This window comes from Macaca fascicularis, chromosome 15 (genome assembly GCF_037993035.2).
Source record: "Macaca fascicularis isolate 582-1 chromosome 15, T2T-MFA8v1.1".
NCBI lineage: Eukaryota > Metazoa > Chordata > Mammalia > Primates > Cercopithecidae > Macaca > Macaca fascicularis.
The window spans coordinates 15,670,701-15,690,946 of NC_088389.1; positions in this window are offsets into that span (position 1 = coordinate 15,670,701).

The window sequence follows — 20,246 nt, forward strand, 5'->3', positions numbered from 1 at the left end:
AGACTCCGTCTCAAAAAAAAAAAAAAAAAAAAAGCAAGCAAGAAAACAGCCCGGGCGCGGTGGCTCACGCCTGTAATCCCAGCACTTTGGGAGGCCGAGGCGGGCGGATCACGAGGTCAGGAGATTGAGACCATCCTAGCTAACACGGTGAAACCCCGTCTCTACTAAAAATACAAAAAATTAGCCGGGCGTGGTGGCGGGCACCTGTGGTCCTAGCTACTCGGGAGGCTGAGGCAGGAAAATAGCATGAACCTAGGAGGCGGGGCTTGAAGTGAGCCGAGATCAAGCCACTGCACTCCAGCCCGGGCAACAAAGCGAGACTCCATCTCCAAAAAAAAAAAAAAAAAAAAGCGGCCGGGCGCGGTGGCTCAAGCCTGTAATCTCAGCACTTTGGGAGGCCGAGACGGGCGGATCACGAGGTCAGGAGATCGAGACCATCCTGGCTAATATGGTGAAACCCCGTCTCTACTAAAAATACAAAAAACTAGCCGGGCGAGGTGGCGGGCGCCTGTAGTCCCAGCTACTCGGGAGGCTGAGGCAGGAGAATGGCGTAAACCCGGGAGGCGGAGCTTGCAGTGAGCTGAGATCCGGCCACTGCACTCCAGCCTGGGCGACAAAGCGAGACTCCGTCTCAAAAAAAAAAAAAAAAAAAGCAAGAAAACAATGACAAAATTAGGCAGATGATATGAAGCATATATCAGAAGAAATCCAAATGGCTAGTAAGCCAGAAATGACACTCAACCTCTTTAATACTGGAAGACATAGAAGAAAATGAGAAGATTTTTGTTATTTTTCTGTTGTTTTGAGACGGAGTCTCACTCTTGTCGCCCAGGCTGGAATGCAGTGGCACGATCTCAGCTCATTGTAGCCTCTGCCTCCCAGGTTCAAGTGATTTCTCCTGCCTCAGCCTCCCAAGTAGCTGGGATTACAGGCGCCCGCCACCACACCTGGCTAATTTTTTGTGTAGTAGAGATGGGGTTTCACCATGTTGGCCTGACTTGGCTTCCTAAAGTGCTGGGATTACAGGCAAGAACCACTGTGCCTGGCCGGAACCTCAGTCTTTTTTTTTTTTTTTTTTTTTTTTTTGAGACGGAGTCTCGCTCTGTTGCCTGGGCTGGAGTGCAGTGGCCGGATCTCAGCTCACTGCAAGCTCCGCCTCCCGGGTTCACGCCATTCTCCTGCCTCAGCCTCCCAAGTAGTTGGGACTACAGGCGCCCGCCACCTCGCCCGGCTAATTTTTTGTGTTTTTAGTAGAGACAGGGTTTCGCCGTGTTAGCCAGGATGGTCTCGATCTCCTGACCTCGTGATCCGCCCGTCTCGGCCTCCCAAAGTGCTGGGATTACAGGCTTGAGCCACCGCGCCCGGCCGGAACCTCAGTCTTTTTTCTTAAAGGTCTTCAGTTTTTTGGATGAGCTCCACCCACAATTGTCGTGGATAATCAGTGTGACTCAAAGTCCACCAATTGACTGATTGAAATGTTAATCGTTTTTTTGTTTTTGAGACAGAGTCACCCAGGCTGGAGTGCAGTGGCTCACTGCAACCTCCGCCTCCCAGGTTCACACCATTCTCCTGCCTCTGCCTCCCCAAGTAGCTGGGACTACAGGCACCCACCACCGTGCTCAGCTAATTTTTTTGTATTTTTAGTGGAGACGGGGTTGCACCGTGTTAGCCAGGATGGTGTTGATCTCCTGACCTCGTGATCTGCCCGGTTCATCCTCCCAAAGTACTGGGACTACAGGCGTAAGCCACCACACCTGGCCTGTTTTGTTTTGTTTAAGATGGAGTCTCAGTCATCCAGGTTGGAGTGCAGTGGCGCAATCTCAGCTCACTGCAACCTCTGCCTCCCAGGTTCAAGAAATTCCCCTGCGTCAGCTTCTCTAGTAGCTGGGATTACAGGTGTGTACCACCATGCCTGGCTAATTTTTATGTTTTTAGTAGAGACAGAGTTTCACCATGTTGGCCAGGCTGGTCTGAACTCCTGACCTCAGGTGATCCGCCCATCTCAGCCTCCCAAAGCGCTGGGATTACAAGCATGAGCCACCACGCCTTGCTTGTTTTTGTTTTTTAGACAGGGTCTTGCTCTGTCACCCAGGCTGGAGTGCAGTGATGCAAACATGACTCACTGCAGCTTCATCCTCTCAGGCTCAGCCATCTTCTCACCTCAGCCTCCAGAATAGCTGGGACTACAGGCGTGCACACGGTGTCTGGCTTATTTTATTTTATTTTATTTTTTATATTTTATAGGTTTTTTTTTTTGTTTTTTTTTTTTTTGAGACGGAGTCTCGCTCTGTCGCCCGGGCTGGAGTGCAGTGGCCGGATCTCAGCTCACTGCAAGCTCCGCCTCCCGGGTTTATGCCATTCTCCTGCCTCAGCCTCCCGAGTAGCTGGGACTACAGGCGCCCGCCACCTCGCCCGGCTAGTTTTTTGTATTTTTTTTTTTTTTTTTAGTAGAGACGGGGTTTCACCGTGTTAGCCAGGATGGTCTCGATCTCCTGACCTCGTGATCCGCCCGCCTCGGCCTCCCAGAGTGCTGGGATTACAGGCTTGAGCCACCGCGCCTGGCCTATATTTTATACTTTATATTTTATTTTATATTTTATGTTTTCTTCTACTTTATTTTTAAAATTTAATTTAATTTAATTTAATTTAATTTAATTTTTGAGACAGGGCCTTGCACTGTCACCCAGGCTGGAGTGCAGTGGTGTGATTTTGACTCATTGCAGCCTCGACCTCCTGGGTCAAGCGATTCTTCCTGCCTCAGTCTCTGGAGTTGCTGGGATTACAGGTGTGCACCACCAAGCCTGGATAATTTTTGTATTTTTAGTAGAGACAGGGTTTCACCATGTTGGCCAGGCTGGTCTCGAACTCCTGACCTCAGGTGATCTGCCCACCTCGGCCCCCCAAAGTACTGGGATTACAGGCATGAGCCACCGTGCCTGGCCTGTTTTTGTTTTTTTGACAGTATTGCTCTGTCAGCCAGGCTGGAGTGCAGTGGTACAAACATGACTCTGCAGCTTCATCCTCTCAGGCTCAACCGTCTTCCCACCTCAGCCTCCAGAATAGCTGGGACTACAGGCGTGCACCACGATGCCGGGCTAAAATTTTTTTTCCAGCTAATTTTATTATTACTATTTTTTGAGACAGAGTCTTGCTCTGTCACCCAGGCTTTAGTGCAATGGCATGATCTTGGCTCACTGCAACCTCTGCCTCCCAGAGTCAAGTGATTCTCCTGCCTCAGCCTACCGAGTAGCTGGGATTATAGGCGTTCACCACCACGCCCAGCTAATTTTTGTATTTTTAATAGAGGTGGGATTTCACCATGTTGGACAGGCTGGTCTCGAACTCCTGACCTTAGGTGATCTGCCTGCTTCAGCCTCCCAAAGTGCTGGGATTACAGGCATGAGCCACCGCACCTGGCCCACCTGAGATCAGGAGTTCGAGACCAGCCTGGCCAACATAGTGAAACCCTGTCCCTACTAAAAATACAAAAATTAGCGCTATGGTGGCACACTCCTGTAATCCCAGCTACTTGGGAGGCTGACGCACAAGAATCGCTGGAGCCCAGGAGGTGGAGGTTGCCATGAACTGAGATTGTGCCCCTGCACTCCAGTCTGGGCGAGAGAGTGAGACTCTGTCTCAGAAAAGAAAAAAAAAAGGCTGGGCACGGTGTCTCACGCCTGTAATCCCAGCACTTTGGGAGGTCAGGGTGGGTGGATCACGAGGTCAGGAGTTTAAGACCAGCCTGACCAACATGGTGAAACCCATCTCTACTAAAAATACAAAATTAGCTGGGCGTGGTGGCGGGTGCCTGTAGTCCCAGCCTTCCGGGAGATTGATGCAGGAGAATAGCTGGAACCCGGGAGGCGGTGCTTGCAGTGAGTGGAGATTGCGCCACTTCTCTCCAGCCTGGGTGACAGAGTGAGACCTCGTCTCAAAACAACAACAACAACAAAAAAAAAAACAGAACAAAATCGAGCAATATTTAGATAAGCAGAAAGCAGAATCCAACAAAACGGTGAGGAAAGCTGGGTGGGAGTGGAGGGTATCAGCAAAACTCAGTTCTTTGGAAAAATTAGGTAACTTGAACCTAGGACCAAATGGGCTGTCACACCACCCCATTTAGAGTCCTTATTGGCATAGAGATGACAAAAGTGGACTCTGTGATGGCCTATCATGATCTCAGGATAGCAGGATAGGGGAACTCTGAGTCGTGGCCAAAATATTTGGTCAATGTACACAGCCTCAGACAGCTGGGAATACCACCCCAAATCACCTGGATAAGATGTTTTCCTTATCCCGTGTCTTTAACTCTGAGAAGGGTGGAGTTGAACAATCAATGATTGTTAAAAATGTACCAAATGTGTAAGCGTCATGAGGTATTTAAGCTGAGTTTTAAAATTAAAATTCTGCTAGGTGTGGCAGCTCATGCCTGTATCCCAGCATTTTGGGATCCTCACACAGGAGGACTGCTTGAGCCCAGAAGTTTGAGACCAACCTGGACAACACAAGGAGACCCTGTCTCTACAAAAAAAAAAAAAAATTAGCCAGGCGTGTTGGTGTGTGCCTGTAGTCTCAGCTACTAGGGAGGCTGAGAAGGGAGGATCGCTTGAACCTAGCAAGTCAAGGCAGCAGTAAATGGAGATCTGTACTCCAGCCTGGGCAACAGAGCAAGACCCTATGTCAGAAAAAAAGAAAAAGTCACCCAACAGGCTGAGTGCGGTGGCTCACGCCTGTAATCCCAGCACTTTGGGAGGCCAAAGCGGGTGGATCACTTGAAGTCAGGAGTTCAAGACCAGCCTGGCCAACATGGTGAAACCCTGTCTCTACCAAAAATACAAACATTAACTGGGCATGGTGACGCTTGTCTGTAGTCCCAGCTACTTTGGAGACTGAGGTGGGAGAACCATTTGAACCCAGGAGGTGGAGGTTGCAGTGAACCGAAATCAAACCACTGTACTCTAGCCTGGGTGACAGAGCGAGACCCTGTCTCAAAACAGACAAACAAACAAACAAAAACCCCACCAGCAACCTTGCTGACAAATCCACAGGCCCCCACATCTGCCAGTTGCCTGCCTGGATGAACTGGGCACCTGGGGGAGGGGCGTGGCCCCCAGGCTACTCTTCTTGGCCTTCACAGCTGAAAGGCCTAGGTTGAGCCTCAGCTTACTGTGTTTACTGACTGGGTAATGTGACCTCTGTGAAGCTGGTCACCTATGTATAAAATGGGGATTAAAACGACACCCACGTGCTCATTCTCTTTCATCCCACCCACGTGTGTTAATCGCATGCTCCTGTAGGCCAGCCACTGCTCTGGGTGCTAGGACTTGGTACTCAAGGACAGATGAGGCTCTAGGTCTCACAGAGATGATGATGTAAGGGGAGCAGGCAAGAAAATAATGGAGTGATGAGCACAGGGAGGAGATCTGGCTGGTCAGTGAAGCAGAGGCTGGGGACCTGATTTATTTAATATGTAAGTATGTATGTAAATTTTTTTTTTTTTTTTTTTTTTTTTTTTTTTTTGAGACGGAGTCTTGCTCTGTCACCCAGGCTGGAGTGCAGTGGCCGGATCTCAGCTCACTGCAAGCTCCTCCTCTCGGGTTCACGCCATTCTCCTGCCTCAGCCTCCCGAGTAGCTGGGACTACAGGCACCCGCCACTTTGCCCGGCTAGTTTTTTGTATTTTTTAGTAGAGACGGGGTTTCACCGTATTAGCCAGGATGGTCTCGATCTCCTGACCTCATGATCCGCCCATCTCGGCCTCCCAAAGTGCTGGGATTACAGGCTTGAGCCACCGCGCCCGGCCTTTTTTTTTTTTTTTTTTGAGGCTGAGTCTGACTTTGTCACCCAGGCTGGAGTGCAGTGGCGCGATCTTAGCTCACTGCAACCTCTGCCTCCCAGGCTCAGGTGATTCTCCCACCTCAGCCTCCCGAATAGCTGAGACTACAGGTGCACACCGTGACACCTGGCTAATTAAGACCCTCAACTTTTTTTTTTTTTTTTTTTTGGGAGGGGGGACGGAGTCTCGCTCTGTCACCCAGACTGGAGTGCAGAGGCGCAATCTCGGCTCACTGCAAGCTCCGCCTCCTGGGTTCACGCCATTCTCCTGCCTCAGCCTCCCGAGTAGCTGGGGCTACAGGCGCCCGCCACCGCACCCAGCTAATTTTTTGTATTTTTAGTAGAGACGGGGTTTCACCATGTTAGCCAGGGTGGTCTCGATCTCCTGACCTCGTGATCCTCCCGCCTCGGCCTCCCAAAGTGCTGGGATTACAGGCGTGAGCCACTGCGCCCAGCCGACCCTCAACTCTTAAAAAAAAAAAAAAACTAAAATGATAAATTTTACATTATGTACATTTTATCACACCCACATAAAAACAAAACAAAAGCTCCTTCTTGACCTCATAACTCTTTACGATTACTGCATTCCTCTGCCTCCTTTAGAGCAAAACTCCTGGAAAGGTGGTCTCTAGTCACTGTCCCCAGTTCCTCTCTTCCCACGTTCCCCTGAATCCATGCTAATCAGACTTTCCCTCGCCAGCACGTTCCTGAAATGACTCTTGTCAAGGTCAACAATGACCTCCTCCTTGTTAAATCCAGCAGCTCCTTCTCAGCAGCATCTCACACAGCTGGTCACTGACTCCTCCCAAAAGACACTGCCTTCAGGAGGCTCCTCCTGGTCTCCCCATCTCCCTCCCTGGTTCCTTCTCAGTCTCCTTTGTGGGGCTCCTCCTCTCCTGAGCTCTTCTCTGGCCCTGGCTCTTCCTCTGCCCACACCCAGTCCCTTGGTGACATCAACTCGATATTGCCATGGTTTTTCTTTTTTTTTTTTTTTTGAGACAGAGTCTTGCTCTGTTGCCCAGGCTGGAGCGCAGTGGCCGGATCTCGGCTCACTGCAAGCTCCGCCTCCCGGGTTTACGCCATTCTCCTGCCTCAGCCTCCCGAGTAGATGGGACTACAGGCACCCGCCACCTCGCCCGGCTAGTTTTTTTTTTTTTGTATTTTTTAGTAGAGACGGGGTTTCACTGTGTTAGCCAGGATGGTCTCGATCTCCTGACCTCGTGATCCGCCCGTCTCGGCCTCCCAAAGTGCTGGGATTACAGGCTTGAGCCACCGCGCCCGGCCTGCCATGGTTTTTCTTATTGTTTTGATATAGAGTCTCACTCTGTTGCCCAGTCTCGCTCTGTTGTGCAGTGGTGTGTTCCCAGCTCACTGCAACCTCCACCTCCCAGGTTGAAGCGATTATCATGCCTCAGCCTCCCGAGGAGCTGGGACCACAGGTGCGAGCCACCATGCCTGTCTAATTTTTGTATTTTTTTGTAGAGACAGGGTTTTGCCATGTTGCCCAAGCTAGTCTCAAACTCCTTGACTCAAGTGATCTGCTCACCTCAGTCTCCCAAAGTATTGGGATTACACGTATGAGCCACTGCACCTGGCCACCATAGGTTTTTTTTTGTTGTTTTTTTTTGTTTGTTTGTTTGAGACGGAGTCTCGCTCTGTCTCTCAGGCTGGAGTGCAGTGGCACGATCTCCACTCACTGCAAGCTCTGTCGCCTCCCGGGTTCACGCCATTCTCCTGCCTCAGCCTCCTGAGAAGCTGGGACTACAGGCGCCCGTCACCACGCCCGGCTAATATTTTTGTATTTTTAGTAGAGACGGGGTTTCACCGTGTTCGCCAGGATGGTCTCGATCTCCTGACCTTGTGATCCGCCCGCCTCAGCCTCCCAAAGTGCTGGGGTTACAGGCGTGAGCCACAACACCCAGCCCACCATGGTTTTTAATAGCATTGATGCATTCACTATACTGATGGTACCCATTTTTACACCTTCAGCCTGACTTCTCCCATGAACTCCATTCCACTGTTACTTTAACATTTCCACTTAGGAGCTGTGTTTGCATCTCAAACTAAACTCTTCTGAATCCTAACTCCTCATCTTCCCCCAAGACTGGCTCTTCCCAGGGACTTCCTCACTCCAGTGCATCACAGCTTCACCCTTCTAGTTGCTCAGGTCAAAATCCTAGCAAGGTTCCCTTTCCTCAGACCCCGTATTTGTTTATTTTTTGAGACTGAGTATCACTCTGTCGCCCCGGCTGGAGTGCAGTGGCATGATCTTGGCTCACTGCAGCCTCTGCCTCCCAGGTTCAAGTAATTCTCCTGTGTCAGCCTCCCGAGTAGCTGGGACCACAGGTGCATGCTACCGTGCCCGGCTAATTTTTGTATTTTTAGTAGAGACGGGGTTTCACCATGTTGGGCCAGGCTGGTCTCGAACTCCTGACCTTGTGAACTGCCCACCTCTGTCTCCCAAAGTGCTGGGAGTATAGGTGTAAACCGCTGTGCATACCCCCCCTTTTTTTTTTTTTTTTGAGACAGAATGTCACTCCATCGCCAAGGCTGGAGTACAGTGGTGCAATCTCAGCTCACTGTAAAACCTCCACCTCCCAGTTCAAGCAATTCTGGCTCAGCCTCCCAAGTAGCTGGGACTACAAGCATTCACCACCATGCCCAGCTAATTTTTGTATTTTTAGTAGAGACAGGGTTTCACCATGTTGGCCAGGCTGGTCTCGAACTCCTGACCTCAAGTGATGCACCTTGGCCTCCCAAAGTGCTGAGATAACAGGTGTGAACCACTGCACCTGGCCCATACCCCATTTTATTTTTATTTTTATTTTTTTGAGACGGAGTCTTGCTTTGTCACCTAGGCTGGGCGCCCAATGGCACGATCTTGGCTCACTGCAACCTCCACTCCTGGGTTCAAGTGATTCTCCCACCTCAATCTCCCAAGTAGCTGGGATTACAGGAGTGAGCCACCGTGCCTGGCTATACCCCATTATTAAATCATCAGGCCCTGACTTCAAAATACGAGTGTTTCCAGAATCTGACCACTTCTCACCATTCACCTGCTGCTCTTGGTCTTCTTCCACTCAGTGGACAGAAGTCTCCTCTAAAAGTGCAATTGGGCCATACGCGGTGGCTCATGCCTGTAATCCCAGCACTTTGGGAGGCTGAGGTGGGAGGATTATCTGAGGTTGGGAGTTCGAGACCAGCCTGACCAACGTGGAGAAACCCCGTCTCTACTAAAAATACAAAATTAGGGCCGGGCGCAGTGGCTCAAGCCTGTAATCCCAGCACTTTGGGAGGCCGAGACGGGCGGATCACGAGGTCAGGAGATCGAGACCATCCTGGCTAACACAGTGAAACCCCGTCTCTACTAAAAAAATACAAAAAGCTAGCCGGGCGAGGTGGCGGGCGCCTGTAGTCCCAGCTACTTGGGAGGCTGAGGCAGGAGAATGGCATAAACCTGGGAGGTGGAGCTTGCAGTGAGTTGAGATCCGGCCACTGCACTCCAGGCTGGGCAACAGAGCTAGACTCCGTCTCGAAAAAAAAAAAATACAAAATTAGCTGGGTGTGGTGGCGCATGCCTGTAATCCCAGCTACTTAAGAGGCTGAGGCAGGAAAATAGCTTGAACTCAGGAGGCAGGGGTTGCAGTGAGCCGACATCGCGCCATTGCACTCCAGCCTGGGCAACAAGAGCGAAACTCCGTCTCAAAGGAAAAAAAAAAGTGCAATTGGATCTTATCACATTTGTGCCCTTCCCATCTCACTTAGAATAGAAACCCAAGGCCGGGTGCCTTTAATCCCAGCACTTCGGGAGGTGAGGCAGGAGGATTGCTTGAGGACAGAAGTTGGATACCAGCCTAGGCAACAAAGAACCATTTCTACAAAAAATAAAAAATTAGCCAGGTGTGGTGGCACACACCTGTAGTCCTTAGCTGTTTGGGGGACTGAAGTGTGAGGAAAGTTTGACCCCAGGAAGTTGATGCTACAGTGAGCAGTGATCTCGCCACTGTACTCCAGCCTGGGCAACAGAGTGAGACCCTGTCATCTCTAAATAAATACATACATAAATAAACAGAAGCCCAAGTCCTTAAGCGGCCTGAAACCCTCATGATCTGCACCCCCTACTCCACTCCCTCTTAACTTCTCTGCTCTCCCCATTGATGCCCTTGCTGAGTCCACATAGCCTTCTCTTTTTTTTTTTTTTTTTTTTGAGACGGAGTCTCACTCCCGTCGCCCAGGCTGGAGTGCAGTGGCACGATCTCAGCTCATTGCAATCACTGCCTCCCAGGTTCAAGTGATTATCATGCCTCAGCCTCCCAAGTAGCTGGGATTACAGGCATGCCACCACGCCCAGCTAATTTTTCTATTTTTAGTAGAGACAGGGTTTCACCATGTTGGCCAGGCTGGTCTTGAACTCCTGACCTTGTGATCTGCATGCCTCGGCCTCCCAAAGTGCTGGGATTACAGGCATGAGCCACTGGGCCCAGCCCTAGCTTCTTTTTTCTTTCCCCTTTTTTTTTTTTTTTTTTTTTGAGACTTGCTCTGTCACCCAGGCTGGCTTGCAGTGACATGATCTCAGCTCACTGCAACATCTGCCTTGGGTTCAAGCGATTCTCCTGCCTCAGTCTCCCAAGTAGCTGGGATTACAGACGTCCCACCACCATGCCCAGGTAATTTTGTATTTTTAGTAGAGATGGGGTTTCACCATGTTGGCCAGGCTGGTCTGGAACTCTTGACCTCAGGTGATCTAGTTGCCTAGGCCTCCCAAAGTGCTGGGATTACAGGCGTGAGCCACCATGCTCAGCCTCTTTTTTCTTTTAATTTGTTAATAGAGATGAGGTCTTGATATGTTGCCCAGGCTGATATCAAACTCCTAGGCTCAAGCAATCCTCCTGCCTCGGCCTCCTGAGTAGCTGGGATTATAGGCACACTCCACTGTGCCCGGCCCATGTTGGCTTCTTCACTGTTCCCGATCACACCTGCCCCAGGACCTTTTCCACTTGCTGTTCCCCTGCCTAGAACACTCTTCTCCCAGGGGGCTTCCCCCAGGGAGCCACGGCTCCCTCTCTTACCTCCAACAAGTCTCCATTGCACTGACGTCTCACTTTATTTAAAACTGCCCCAGAGGCCATGCAGTGCCTCATACCTGTAATCCTAGCTACTTGGGAGGCTGAGGCAGGCAGATCGCTTGAACCGGGGAGGCAGAGGTAGAGGTTGCAGTGAGCCAAGATCATGTCACTACACTCCAATCTAGGTGACAGAAGGAGACTCTGTCTCAAAAAAAAAAAAAAAGAAAGAAAGAAATGTTCCTGAATGCTCTGCTTCCTAGGCCCCGGACCCAAATTTGAATTCATTCAATATATATTTGGGAGAGGCAGGGAGACTCACATTTGGTGAGCTTCAGGTCTCATCCCTCTTTCCTGATTTATTTTTCTCTCTAGCCCTTATCACCATCTGAACAAATATTTATTTTTTATCTGGTTTATTATCTGTCTCCTTTCACCCTAGAATGAAATTCTAGGAGAGCAGAGATGTCTGCTTTGCTCACTTTTGCATCCCTAGAGTTTAGAGCAGTGCCTGAAAGAATACTGTGGAAGGAATGCAAATGCCTACCTAACTGCAGCTTTCCAGGTCAGCTTTCCCCTCTACTCTCCCCAGCCCACTTCCCTCTCTTAAGTGCCCCCTCTCTACTCATCCCCAGCCCTCCTCAGACCCCACTGCAGCAGCCCTCCCAGGCACCTGGAGTGTCAGATCACTGAAGTCCTACTTTAAGCTATAACAACCTTGCATTTCCCCAGGGCCAGGAATATGCTTGGGACACACGAAATGTCATCATACTAATGAGCTGACATTTTACCTACAACTTTACAGTCATTAAGTCAGTCTCCATACAGATGAGCCCTTCAGAAGTGACTACAGCAGGCATGATATGACCTATTTTATGGATGAAGAAACTGAGGCCAGGTAAGGTGAAGCTACTAGCCCGGCCTATATCTACATAGTCTATCTCCATGACATGGCCTGTTGAGCTTTCTGTTTGGCCATAGTTTAAAAAACAAACAAAAAAAACCCATCCCTGCCACCATATCATCAATGTCTTGATTTCCTCTGAAACATTCTGTTAGTCCCTGACTAACTCCATCCTCTGAGCACTTTATTTTTTTTATATTTAATTTAATTTAATTTTTTTTTTTCCTTGAGATGGAGTTTCCCTCTTGTTGCCCAGGCTGGAGTGCAATGGAGTGATCTCGGTTCACTGCAATCACTGCCTCCAGAGTTCAAGCGATTCTCCTGCCTCAGTCTCCCGAATAGCTGGGATTACAGGCCCGCACCACCATGCCTAGCTAAATTTTGTATTTTTAGTGGAGATGGGGTTTCACCATGTTGGCCAGGCTGGTCTTGAACTCCTGACCTCAAGTGATCCACCCACCTTGGCCTCCCAAAGTGTTGGGATTACAGGTGTGAGCCACCGCACCTGGGCCCTCTGAGCACTTTAGCAGGAGCCTGGAAACTTATCCCAGAGATAGGCTGGGTAACAGGAAGGACTAACCTTAGTCACACCAAAGGAGCTCCTATCTGAGTGACTCTGGATCCGGATGCTGCTATGGGTGGTGGAGGCTGATTAGGAGACAAGCATCGCAGGTAGGCAGCCAGGGTGTGGTGAGTGGTGGGGGCGGGGGTGCTGTCCCAGGGCCTTCCAGCAGCCATGGGGTCTGTAAAGCAGGCTGAGGTCACAGTGACCTCCTGCCTGCACTCCTCTTCCAGCAGTCCCCAATTCTAACCCTCCATGTATTTTCTGACCACCTATGAAATCAGAAGCAAGAAGAGCCCTAAGATGGGAAAACAGGTCTTGCTCCTCCCTGGCAAACCAGCTGGGCAAGTTTGCTGGTTCAAGGGTGGAGGGTGGAGGAGCGAGTAAACTCCAGGGAATGAATGGAGCCAGCAAATGCCAGGGTCTGGGAGACAGCTCTGGGGCAAATCCAGATAAAAATCATGCCTGGGTTTGATCTAGCACAGACCACAGCCAGCATTTTAGGATCAGGTGACTGTGTAGATGTGTTTGAAGATGGGCTGGTTTTGAGGCAGGATTTCAGAGGATGTGATTAGTGCTGGTCAGAAGAAGCAATTTCATCAACCATCAAGGTACACGCACAGAACAATGTACCAAGAACACCCAAGGGGCCAGGCACGGTAGCTCACGCTTGTAATCCCAGCACTTTGGGAGGCTGAGGCAAGTGGATCACTTGAGGTCAGGAGTTCGAGATCAGCCTGACCAACATGGTGAAACCCTGTCTCTACTAAAAATACAAAATTAGCTGGGCATGGTGGCACATGCCTGTAATCCTAGCTACTTGGGAGGCTGGGACAGGAGAATCGCTTGAACCGGGGAGGCGGAGGTTGCAGTGAGCTGAGATTGTGCCATTGCACTCCAGCCTGGGCAACAAGAGCGAAACTCTGTATCAAAAAAACAAAACAGGCCGGGCGCGGTGGCTCAAGCCTGTAATCCCAGCACTTTGGGAGGCCGAGACGGGCGGATCACGAGGTCAGGAGATCGAGACCATCCTGGCTAACACGGTGAAACCCCGTCTCTACTAAAAATACAAAAAACTAGCCGGGCAAGGTGGCGGGCGCCTGTAGTCCCAGCTACTCAGGAGGCTGAGGCAGGAGAATGGCGTAAACCTGGGAGGTGGAGCTTGCAGTGAGCTGAGATCCGGTCACCGCACTCCAACCTGGGCGACAGAGCGAGACTCCATCTCAAAAAAAAAAAAAAAAAAAACGAAACAAAACAAAAAACAGAAAAACACCCAAGGAGTTTATTAAAATATATTTTTGGGCCTGCAAAGTCAGGATTCCTAGAGGTTGGATACCCACATCTTTATTTATTTATTAGAGACAGGGTCTCATTCTGTCACCCAGGCTGGAGTGCAGTGGCGTGATCTCGGCTCACTGTAGCCTCGACCTGGATCCTCCTGCCTCAGCCTCCTAAGTAGCTGGAACCACAGGGATATGGCACCACACCTGGCTAATTTTTGTATTTTTTGTAGAGATGGGATTTTGCTATGTTGCCCAAGCTGGTGTTGAACTTCTGGCCTCCAGTGATCCTCCCACCTTAGCCTCCCAAAATGCTGAGATTATAGGCACCCAGCCCCAAGTCTTTATTTTTAAAATCCCTCTCAATCCCAGCAGTTTGGGAAGCTGAGGTGAACGGATTGCTTGAGCCCAGGAGTTCAAGATCATCTTGGGCAACATAGGGTGACACAATCTCTATAAAAAATACAAAAATGAGTTGGACGTGGGGGCACGCGCTACTCAGGAGGCTGAGGTGGCAAGATGGCTTGAATCTGAAAGGTTGAGGCTGTAGTAAGCCCTGATCACACCACTGCACTCCAGCTTGGGTAACGGAGCAAGACCCTGTCTCAGGAAAAAAAAAAAAATAAATCCCTCTCAGATAATTGTGATATTCAGAAGTTTGGGAATTAGTACCTGGCCTTTAAAGAGCAAGTGTTTGAAACCCCTTCAACCTGTGAGTCTGCTCCTTAGCTGTGCTTCCTTGGGAAAGTGACTTAACCTCTCTGAGCCTCATTTACTTCATTTGGAGAATGAGGACAACTCTAACTGCCTCTCAGGGTGACCATGAGGAACACATGTGATAGGCAGAGCGTTAGGCTCAGGGTCTGGCACAGGGAATGTTCTCCAAGTTAGAGTGTGCTCATTAGCTGCCACAATGATTATTCCGCCAAGAACTTTTGGGATTGTGGGATGAACACGAGAAGCTGAAGGAGTCAAAGGTCAGGAGGGACTTCACTCCTGTCCAGACTTGCTCATGTTAGGAATGAGAGGCTCACTGGAAAGGAAGCCAAGCAGGCTGCCTACAGGAACCAGGAAGGAGGGACCCAGGCCAAGTCCAAGGCAGAGGCTGTTCATTTCTGGCCACTGACCTGGCCACTAGGTCAGGGCCCTGGGCAGATACAACATACAACAAACATAGCAGGGCTCTGTGGTTAAGACCTGAGGCTTAAGGGCTTGGAGAGCGCTGCGTTCAAGTTCTGATTCCTGTTTTAGTAATGCATGACCTCAGATAAGAGACTCAAGAGGCTCCACTGGGGAGGCAGGCAGCACACTGTGGCTACTTAGCCAGGTTCTGGAGTCAGATAGCTTCGCTGCTTCTCTGCACGCTTCTGAGCCTCAGTTTGCTCCATTTGGAAATGGGGACTCTCAACCACTCTCTGTTGTTGGGGGCAGTCAATGAGATATTGTGGGGCGTGGTAACTCAGCTCCCCATCTGCCTCGCAGAATTGCATACGTGCTGGAGATTGTGGCCATCAATCCCTTATCTGGTGAAACCTTTGGCTCAAAACTGGTTTGGGTGTGTGATTGTTACCTTTCACCTCATTCTCAGGTCCATCCACATGACATGGAACCTGGAGCTTTCCTCCCAATTTCTCCAAAAAATCAGGGTCGGGGGCCCTAACATCTCTTAGCCCCAACCACAGAGGGCACTGGGCCCTTGGCCTGGGCTTCCTCCCTTCCCTCTCTCCCCAAGTGGCCCCTCCTTTTTTTTGAGACAGGGCCTCACTGTATCACCCATGCTAGAGTGCAATGTGTGATCATGGTTCACTGCAGCCTTGACCTCCTGAGCTCGATAGATCCTCCCTACTTCAACCTCCTGAGTAGCTGGGCACCACCATGCTTGGCTTTTTTTTTTTTTTTTTTTTTTGAGATGGAGTCTCACTCTGTCGCCCAGGCTGGAGTGCAGTGGTGTGATCTCGGCTCACTGCAAACCCCGCCTCCCAGGCTCACACCATTCTCCTGCCTCAGCCTCCCGAGTAGCTGGGACTACAGGCGCCCGCCACCACGCCCAGCTAATTTTTTGTACTTTTAGTAGAGATGAGGTTTCACCGTGTTAGCCAGGATGGTCTCAATCTCCTGACCTCGTGATCTGCCTGCCTTGGCCTCCCAAAGTGCTGGGATTACAGGCATGACCACCGCGCCCGGCCCATGCTTGGCTACTTAAAAAATTTTTGTGGAGGCGAGGTCTCACTATGTTGCCAAGGTGGTCTCGAAATCCTGGGCTCAATTGATTGTCCCGCTTTGGCCTCCCAAAGTGCTAGGATTATAGGCATGAGCCACCACACCGTGCCCAGCTGATGTGGCCCCTTCTGAGCAAAACTAGAGTGGGGCACTATTTGGTGACACTGCTCTGTGACACATTTCTGTGTCAGGCCACCCAAAAATGACCCCTTCAGTCCCTAGGGACAACAGTGCAGGCTGTACTGTGTTAGTATTTTGAACTCTGTAGGTGCCGGATGATAAATATTTTCGAGTAGGGTTGATACCGGATATGATCAAACAAACCATGTATGTGTACACACCAGGCAGAGTAACCTCTGCCACCTGTTTTCCAGCACATGGGGGCACACCCTGAGGGATCCGCATCTTGTCACTTCAAACTCCTAAGAGGGGTGCTGCCAGAGAACCCCTCTTCTATGTGTTCTGAGGATTCAGCCTTCCGGAATCTGGCCTGGCAGGCTGGAATCTTTCCAACAAGGCCCTCCCAGGGCTTGCTTCCCAGGGCAGTTGAGCACATCTCTGAGTGGACACTGCCCCCTCGAGGCCGTGCCCACTAAGACACCTGCGCGAGATGAGCTCACACAAGAGAAACAGACCCAGGTGGATGCTTTCCTTCCAAGCGTCCTCCCTGGGTGCCTCAAGATTGAACCAAAATGCAGAGCTGGGTTACAATTGTGTTTGGCGAAGGCTTTCATCTTGCACCAAGAATCCAAGCGGACATAGCCTGCAAATCGCCATCCCTGATCACCTTTCAACCAGACCAAATCCCTTTGTGTCCTGGACCAACTAAGTTTTCTGCCTCTGGAATACTCTCCCACATTCTTTTTTCTTTTGAGACAGAGTCTCCCTCTGTTGCTTAGGCTGGAGTGCAGTGGTACAATCTTGGCTCACTGCAACCTCTGCCTCCCGGGTTCAAGTGATTCTCTTGCCTCAGCCTCCTGAGAAGCTGGGATTACAGATGTGTGCCACCAGGCCCGGCTAATTTTTATATTTTTAGTAGAGACGGGGTTTTGCCATGTTGCCCAGGCTGGTCTCCAACTCCTGACCTCAGGTGATCCACCTGCCTCAGCCTCCCAAAGTGCTGGGATTACAGGCGTGCAGCCCTGTCCCACATTCTTACCTGGCTGCCTCCTACTGGACAGACATGGATGTACTTCCCCTGGGAAGTTTCCCAGTGTCCCATATTGGTTGGATGCAGCTCCAATGTGCCTCCATAGCCCTGTGGCCGCATTTTATCCATATTGTCATGGCTGCTTGAGTCTCTGACCTCCCGCTGACAGGCAGGCGAGCACTGTGTGGCAGGGACCCAGATACCGGGGCTCCCCAGAACCTGGCCCTGACAGATTTTTTGTGTAGGAAGAGGCAAGACCAGCCAGCTCTCCACATAGAGAACATGGTGTAAGGTGAGAAAAACTCAAGGAAGGGCTCACCTCTCATGGGGCTCCCACCCATTCAGAACCTGGCCGCTTCCCTCTCTTCCTCCTCCTCCTTCTCCACCATAAAACCAGGTGGCCGGCCAGGCATGGTGGCTCATTCCTATAATCCCAGCACTCTGGGAGGCTGAGATGGACGGATCACTTGAGGTCAGGAGTTTGAGACCAGCCTGGCAACATAGTTAAATCCTGTCTCTACTGAAAATACAAAAATTAGCCAGGCATAGGGGTGGCCACCTGTGATCCCAGCTACTTGGGAGGCTGCGGCAGGAGAATTGCTTGAACCCAGGAGGTGGAGGTTGCAGTGAGCTAGGGTTGCGCCACTGTACTCCAGCCTGTGGCGACAGAGTGAGACCCTGTTTTAAAAAACAAACAAGGCCGGCGTGGTGGCTCATGCCTGTAATCCCAGCACTTTGGGAGGCCGAGGCGGGCGGATCACGAGGTCAGGAGATCGAGACCATCCTGGCTAACATGGTGAAACCCCGTCTCTACTAAAAATGCAAAAAATTAGCCAGGCGAGGCGGCGGGCACCTGTAGTCCCAGCTACTCAGGAGGCTGAGGCAGGAGAATGGTGTGAACCAGGGAGGCGGAGCTTGCAGTGAGCCGAGATCGCGCCATTGCACTCCAGCCTGGGCGACTAAGCGAGACTCTGTCTCAAAAAAACAAACAAACAAACAAACAAATAGGCCGGGCGCGGTGGCTTAAGCCTGTAATCCCAGCACTTTGGGAGGCCGAGACGGGCGGATCACGAGGTCAAGAGATTGAGACCATCCTGGCTAACATGGTGAAACTCGTCTCTACTAAAAAATACAAAAAACTAGCCAGGCGAGGTGGCAGGTGCCTGTAGTCCCAGCTACTGGGGAGGCTGAGGCAGGAGAATGGCCTAAACCCAGGAGGCGGAGCTTGCAGTGAGCTGAGATCCGGCCACTGCACTCCAGCCTGGGCGACAGAGTGAGACTCTGTCTCAAAAAAAAAAAGAAAAATAACAAACAAATAAAAACACAAAAGACAAACCCATGTGGCCCAGAACATTAAGGGAGGAGAGCAGATAAGGCACTCAGGCACTCATTGTCTCAGGCAAGGCAAAAGCTGGGTGGGACTGGGCCAGGCACGGTGGCTCACGCCTGTAATCCCAGCACTTTGGGAGGCTGAGGCAGGTGGATCACCCGAGGTCAGGAGTTGGAGACCAGCCTGACCAACAAGGTGAAACCCAGTCTCTACTATAAATACAAAAATCAGCCAGGTGTGGTGGCGCGTGTCTGTAATCCCAGCTATTCAGGAGGCTGAGGTGGGAGAATCACTTGAACCCGGGAGGCGGAGTTTGCAGTGACCCAAGATTGCACCACTGCACTCCGGCCTGGGGAACAAGAGCAAAATTCCATCTCAAAATAAAATAGATAAATAAAATTTTAAAAAGCTGGGTGGGACCTAAGATACATGAGAGCCTCTGAAGCCCCTCACAGTCCTGGTTCTATCTCCAGTGAGGTCATTCGCGCTCACCCAAGACCTAAGGGAACAGGAGCAGCCATGTTCATCAAGGCAAGTGCTGAGCGTGTGAGATGTGCAGGTGGAAATGATGTCGTCTGATGTGAATCTGACAAAATCTTGTTCCCAGGGGCATCTGGTTTGGTAAGAGTCTGGTGCAAGGCCTTGTGTGTGGAAAGGGGTTAGACAGACCTGGGTGCTGGTTCCAGCTGCCCCTGACTCACTGTGGGACTTTGATAGGTCGTTTCCGCTCTCAGAACCTGTTTCCTCATCCAGATGGGAACAATTATGGAACTTAGTTCAAAGGTGGTTGTGAAAACCTGTTGACATGACGAGGAGAAAGCAGAAAGTGTAAGAAATGACAAGGAAATCCCAGAAATGAGAATGCCCGCTGCCTGGGGCCACTGTCACTGAGGCTTGTACTTTTTGTGTGTGTGTTTCTTTTTGAGACAGAATCTCGCTCTGTTGCCCAGGCTGCAGTGCAATGGTGTGATCTCGGCTCACTGCAACCTCGACCTCCCAGGTTCAAGCGATTCTCTGCCTCAGACTCCTGAGTAGCTGGGATTACGGGCGTGTGCCCCCATGCCTGGCTAATTTTTTTTGGATTTTTAGTAGAGATGGGGCTTTGCCATGTTGGCCAGGTTGATCTTGAATTCCTAGCCTCATGTGATCTGCCTGCCTCGGCCTCCCAAAGTGGTGGGATTACAGGCGTGGGCCACCACACCTGGCTGTGTGTTTCATCTAGAAGAGCTGATAGATGGAGACAAGGGTCCGAAGTCTGGACCAGGACCAGAGCACAGGCATGGGATACTTGATGGCAGGGTGTGGGGGTAATGGGTCGCTGTCTAGTGTAACCCTAGGAGCCCGGTTGTGGGCAGTTGCCCACCAGATACTCAAAGCCGCCTCTGGAGGTGGGTCTTTTGTGGCTGACTCCCTATGAAGTGCCTGTGTGCTCACCCTTATTTCCCAGCCTCCCTCTTGGCTAGTTTGGGCCAAGTGACTAGTTATAGACAAGGAGCTGTGAGTAGAAGTTATGTCTCCCAAATAAGGGGGAGTTGGTTTGGAGTTGGTGTGTCTTCATCTCTCTCTTCCCCTGCTGTGGTCATTCTGGTGGCCACATGTTCTGATGGTATAGCTCAAAATAGAGGAGGGCTACCAGACCCTCATTAAACTGAGACAAACATACCTTTATTGTGTTCAGCCACAGAGGTTTTGTGGTGGTTTGCTGAGTTGGTTAATGCTAATTACCCTGGTGAATACAGTGCTACTATTATCTCCACTTTATTGGGACCACGTCAGTTGCCTGTAGTCACACAGCTTGTAAGTGGGCAGAGCTGAGACTGAAATCGAGGTCTTACTTGTATGGCTGGTTTTTAGAAACCAAGTTTCACCAAGTTGGCCAGGCTAGTCTCAAACTCTTGACCTC